The sequence below is a fragment of the Bactrocera tryoni genome, unplaced genomic scaffold (genome assembly GCF_016617805.1).
Source record: "Bactrocera tryoni isolate S06 unplaced genomic scaffold, CSIRO_BtryS06_freeze2 scaffold_11, whole genome shotgun sequence".
NCBI lineage: Eukaryota > Metazoa > Arthropoda > Insecta > Diptera > Tephritidae > Bactrocera > Bactrocera tryoni.
The window spans coordinates 23,750,259-23,756,958 of NW_024395824.1; positions in this window are offsets into that span (position 1 = coordinate 23,750,259).

Below are 6,700 nucleotides of genomic sequence, written 5' to 3' on the forward strand. Positions count from 1 at the left end.
TGTTAAACGTCGGACCAGGAACATTCACCAATAACAATCTAAGATAATAACATTCACCGTTATTAGGATGTACTGCATATATACGGCCTATAGCATCTGTGACAAATACATTTTCATATCCTTCAAGTGGTGTTCCTTGTTTACGACGCTGAAAAGATTTTGATGATGCGTTCCATGTGTAGTAGCGCGGCATATCAGCATACAGCAAAGTGCGAGCGAATTGATCTTCTTCTTCTTAATTGGCGTTGACACCGCTTACGCGATTATAGCCGAGTTAACAACAGCGCGCCAGTCGTTTCTCCTTTTCGCTACGTGGCGCCAATTGGATATTCCAAGCGTAGCCAGGTCCTTCTCCACTTGGTCCTTCCAACGGAGTGGAGGTCTTCCTCTTCCTCTGCTTCCCCCGGCGGGTACTGCGTCGAATACTTTCAGAGCTGGAGTGTTTTCGTCCATTCGGACAACATGACCTAGCCAGCGTAGCCGCTGTCTTTTAATTCGCTGAACTATGTCAATGTCGTAGTATATCTCGTACAGCTCATCGGTCCATCGAATGCGATATTCGCCGTGGCCAACGCGCAAAGGACCATAAATCTTTCGCAGAACTTTTCTCTCGAAAACTCGCAACGTCGACTCATCAGTTGTTGACAACGTCCAAGCCCCTGCACCATATAGCAGGACGGGAATTATGAGCGACTTATAGAGTTTGGTTTTTGTTTGTCGAGAGAGGACTTTACTTCTCAATTGCCTACTCAGTCCGAAGTAGCACCTGTTGGCAAGAGTTATCCTGCGTTGGATTACCAGGCTGACATTGTTGGTGGTGTTAATATTGATTCCTAAACAGACGAAATTATCTACAATTTCAAAGTTACGACTGCCATCAGTGAGGTGAGAGCCAAGTCGCGAGTGCGACGGCTGTTTGTTTGATGCCAGGAGATATTTCGTCTTGCCCTAGTTCACTGCCAGACCCATTTGTTTTGCTTCCTTGTCCAGTCTGGAGAAAGCAGAACTAACGGCGCGGGTGTTAAGGTCGATGATATCAATATCATCGGCATGCGCCAGCAGCTGTACACTCTTTTAGAAGATGGTACCTTCTCTATTTAGTTCTGCGGCTCGAACTATTTTCTCCAGAAGCAGGTTGAAAAAGTCGCATGATAGGAAGACGCCTTGTCTGAAACCTCGTTTGGTATCGAACGGATCGGAGAGGTCCTTCCCGATCCTGACGAAGCTTTTGGTGTTACTCAACGTCAGTTTACACAGCCTTATTAGTTCTTCGGGGATACCAAATTCAGAGATTGCGACATAAAGGCAGCTCCTTTTCGTGCTGTCGAAAGCAGCTTTGAAATCGACGAAGAGGTGGGGTGTGTCGATTCTCCTTTCACGGGTCTTTTCCAAGATTTGGCGCATGGTGAATATCTGGTCGGTTGTTGATTTTCCAGGTCTGAAGCCACACTGATAAGGTCCAATCAGTTTGTTGACGGTGGGCTTTAATCTTTCACACAATACGCTCGATAGAACCTTATATGCGATGTTGAGGAGGCTAATCCCACGGTAGTTGGCGCAGATTGTGGGGTCTCCTTTTTTTTGGATTGGGCATAGCACACTTAAATTCCAATCGTTGGGCATGCTTTCGTCCGACCATATTTTACAAAGAAGCTGATGCATGCTCTTTATCAGTTCTTCGCCGCCGTGTTTGAATAGCTCGGCCGGTAGTCCGTCGGCCCCTGCCGCTTTGTTGTTCTTCAGGCGGGCAATTGCTATTCGAACTTCTTCATGGTCGGGTAATGGAACGTCTGCTCCATCGTCATCGATTGGGGAATCGGGTTCTCCTTCTCCTGGTGTTGTGCGTTCACTGCCATTCAGCAGGCTGGAAGTGTTCCCTCCATAATTTAACTATGCTCTGGGCATCAGTGACTAGATCACCTTTGGGGGTTCTACAAGAGTATGCTCCGGTCTTGAAACCTTCTGTAAGCCGCCGCATTTTTTCGTAGAATTTTCGAGCATTACCCCTGTCGGCCAGCTTATCAAGCTCTTCGTACGCACGCATTTCAGCCTCTTTCTTCTTCTGTCTGCAAATGCGTCTCGCTTCCCACTTCAACTCTCGGTATCTATCCCATCCCGCACGTTAGTGGTCGATCGTAACGTTGCGAGGTAGGCAGCCTGTTTTCTCTCCGCTGCGACACGGCACTTCGTCGTACCAGCTGTTCTTTTGCACTTTCCGAAAACCAATGGTTTCGGTTGCAGCTGTACGTAAGGAGTTTGAAATGCCGTCCCACAGTTCCCTTATACCGAGTTGTTGACGAGTGCTCTCAGAGAGCAGGAGTGCAAGCCAGAGTAGAAAATCGTTCGGCTGTCTGTTGTGATTGCAGCTTCTCGACGTCAGAACCTTCCTTGTGTTTGTTGGCGTGCGTTTTGCTGCACAGAGGCGAGTGCGAATCTTAGCTGCAACAAGATAGTGGTCCGAGTCGATGTTAGGGACCCCTCGGAGCGCACGCACATCTAAAACACTGGAGACGTGTCTTCCATCTATCACAACATGATCGATCTGGCTGGTAGGTTTTTCGACCCGGAGACAGCCAGGTAGCTTCTGATGAATCTTCTTGCTGCTGGAATCTAGTACATACAGATAACCATATTTCGAGCCCCTACGATGTCAATCAGCCTCAACCCATTTGGGGATGTTTCGTCGTGGAGGCTGAATTTACTGACCGTAGTGCCAAATATACCTTCTTTGCCCACCCTGGCGTTAAAGTCGCCAAGCACGATTTTGACATCGTGGCGGGGGCAGCTCTCATAAGCGCGCTCAAAGCGCTCATAGAAGGCATCTTTGGTCACATCGTCCTTCTCTTCCGTCGGGGCGTGGGCGCAGATCAGCGATATGTTGAAGAACCTCGCTTTGATGCGGATTGTGGCTAGACGTTCATTCACCGGAGTGAATGATAGTACTCGGCGACGGGGAGTCTCTCTCCCACCACGAATCCAACACCAAACTTGCGCTCCTTTATATGGCCACTGTAGTAAATGTCACAAGGACCTACTCGTCTCTGTCCTTGTCCCGTCCATCGCATTTCTTGGACGGCGGTGATGTCAGCCTTTATTTTTGCGAGGACATCAACCAGCTGGGCAGCGGCACCTTCCCAATTAAGGGTCCGGACATTCCAGGTGCATGCCCTCAAATCGTAGTCCTTATTCCGTTTGCCATGGTCGTCATCAAAAGGGGGGTCTCTCATCCGAGGCTGTTTTAACGTTTTCATTGGTATTGTTTTTTTACGTGGCGGGTCACAAGCCCAGCGCACAACCCTTGTAGGGAATGTTTCGCCTTCTCACTTTAGCTAGCCTTCGAACGGATGTTCTTAGGCTACCCAGAGGATACTTGGTCAAAGACCGGAAGTAGTGAGCTGCTTGAGCCATATGTAAAAGAATCGTTTCTAGCCACTCCCAAGTGAATGGCGATCAGAGAACTTTCCTCACTTGCGTGAACTTCTACACATGACTCCATCCTCCATCCAACGTGTTTGCTTGCAGGAATTTGCAAAGCCATGAGCCAATGGGTTTGGATGTTCGTGAAGTGTAGAAATATATCTCAATCTGCTGTCCTCTATCTCCTTCTTTACCATAGGAATATTAAGATCTTTATGAATGTTTTCATTACGCATGTTTCATGATGAACCCGTGATTGTTCTAAGCAATTTAGATTAGAACCTTTGCATTATATTAATGTTAGTTGCATAGGTCGTACCCCACCGTTGAATGCCTTACATCCAAATCGGTTTTATGATTGCATTGTATAACAGGATTTTGTTGTCTAGGCTAAGTTTAGAATTTTTATTTAAAAGCCATTTTAAATTTGCTGCTCTTTACTTCATAAAAGTTACCTTACTCGCTATATATTTTCGCCACGTGAACCTCCGATCGAGATGAATCCCAAGATAAGTTCCTTCATGCGCTTGGGGTACTTGAACATTGTTTATTTTAACTGTCCGACATGTTTCTGGTTTTAGCGAGAATGTAACATGCTTGCATTTTTATACTCTCGCAACAATGTTGCTAACGAGAGTATTATAGTTTTGTTCACATAACGGTTGTTTGTAAGTCCTAAAACTAAAAGAGTCAGATATAGGGTTATATATACCAAAGTGATCAGGGTGACGAGTAGAGTTGAAATCCGGATGTCTGTCTGTCCGTCCGTCCGTCTGTCTGTCTGTCCGTCCGTCCGTCTGTCCGTCCGTCCGTCCGTGCAAGCTGTAACTTGAGTAAAAATTGAGATATCATGATGAAACTTGGTACACGTATTCCTTGGCTCCATAAGAAGGTTAAGTTCGAAGATGGGCAAAATCGGCCCACTGCCACGCCCACAAAATGGCGGAAACCGAAAACCTATAAAGTGTCATAACTAAGCCATAAATAAAAATATTAAAGTGAAATTTGGCACAAAGGATCGCATTAGGGAGGGGCATATTTGGACGTAATTCGTTTGGAAAAGTGGGCGTGGCCCCGCACCCTACTAAGTTTTTTGTACATATCTCGGAAACTACTATAGCTATGTCAACCAAACTCTACAGAGTCGTTTTCTTCAGGCATTTCCATATACAGTTCAAAAATGGAAGAAATCGGATAACAACCACGCCCACCTCCCATACAAAGGTTATGTTGAAAATCACTAAAAGTGCGTTAACCGACTAACAAAAAACGTCAGAAACACTAAATTTTACGAAAGAAATTGCAGAAGGAAGCTGCACTCAGGCTTTTTTTAAAAATTGAAAATGGGCGTGGCCTCGCCCACTTATGGACCAAAAACCATATCTCAGGAACTACTCGACCGATTTCAATGAAATTCGGTATATAATATTTTCTTAACACCCTGATGACATGTACGAAATATAGGTGAAATCGGTTCACAACCACGCCTTCTTCCAATATAACGCTATTTTGAATTCCATCTGATGCCTTCTCTGTATAATATATGTATACATTAGGAACCAATGATGATAGCGGAATAAAACTTTACACAAATACGGTATTTAAAAAATATGTAAATGACGTATAATGAAATCTCGATTATCACTTTATCATGCGAGAGTATAAAATGTTCGGTGACACCCGAACTTAGCCCTTTCCTTACTTGTTACCTATGTACTTAATTTTTACAACAATTAATATATTACAGAATGTCTTTGTATACAACGATCACAGCTTTATTGTCATTAGACAATACATACTGTTGCGTCAAGCGAAAAGATATATATATTTAAACCTAAAATTAAAATTAAGAAAATTGAATTATAAAAAGTATAAAATATTGAATTATTAAAAATTAAATAAAGACAATCTATTATAAATTACCTACCTTAATAATGCATTCATAATACCAATCTATTACTTACCTTAATACTTACCATGATCTGTTACAATATTTAACGAAAGTTGAAAATGCTTATACTTACCCCTTTTTAATACATACCACTAGTTTAAGCCGTTAGTTTTAAGATTTAGGCTTAGTAATTAGATTAAGTGAAATAAAGAACTCTCTTGTATCTGAACGTGAAACCGTACACACTTGTTTTAATTTGTTGGTATTTTAACTTTACTTTCTCGAAACAGGCAATTGGTGTGTTTCTTTTAGTTTCTAATCGCGCATCCCAATTTAAAGTACTTTTCGTGTCTCAAAAACTTTTGAGAAAATTTTCACATGCATTTTTACTCTAGAGGTTACTCTTGAAAGAGCGACATATAGTTTGAAATGCGAAAAACATTAAACGCTTGTAGGATTTGACAGAAATATCCTGAGGACAGAGAATTGTACATCCACCCCATAGACCCATAGGTGAATTTTTGTTGCATAAATCACGCATTGGTTCCATCCAGTGCTTCCACAGATGCCTTGCTTGATACGGTAGCTTTGTTTCACACTATTAATGAGCAGTCTCGCATTTAGAAACACTACAGACGCTGTTATTATTATCGGCAGCCATTTTCAGCGGGAGCTTGAATGTAGAGTGTGCGCTTCGGCCTCCTTGGAAAAAAGCGGAGCGGCAATGCTGGATGACGCAACAGCTAACGCAATTTTTCCTGTAAATCTCACTTTTTTTAAAGCAGATTGATTAAACATGTTTTTCCTGTACCTCCTCAATTGTTGATAGTAATGCAGTGAACACTTTTTTCTGACCGATTTTTAATCGTGGCCCATCTTGAGCTATGATGTTTCTCTTGTGAATTCAGCACTGTTAGTTAAATCTGAGTTAGTAGTATTAGCTCGCATTGGCACTCCTAACTTTTCAAACGCTGCTAAGAACATTGTTTTGATAAATCTCGTAGGGTTCAGCCTGCATTTGCAATGTAAGCGGAAAAAAATGTAATTATTTACGACATCATATTAGAAATCTCAAAAATAACAATATTTAAATAATAAACCTTCCTCTTCAATCACTATCTATTAAAAAAAACCAACCGCACCAAATTCCATCGCGTAGATTTTAAGATTTAAGCATACAAAAGGACATACAGAAAACTCGAATTTCTTTTACACTATGTATGTAAATAATCAGTTAAATTTTGCTCATATATGAAATTAAATTTTTTTTCCAATCAACAAGCACTGCGGCTTTCTACAAACATTTAATATAAATTTCAAATTTCGAGTTCCTACTCAGTTTGGAAATAAATTGACTCTGCCATATTTACATACATATGTATGTATGTACAT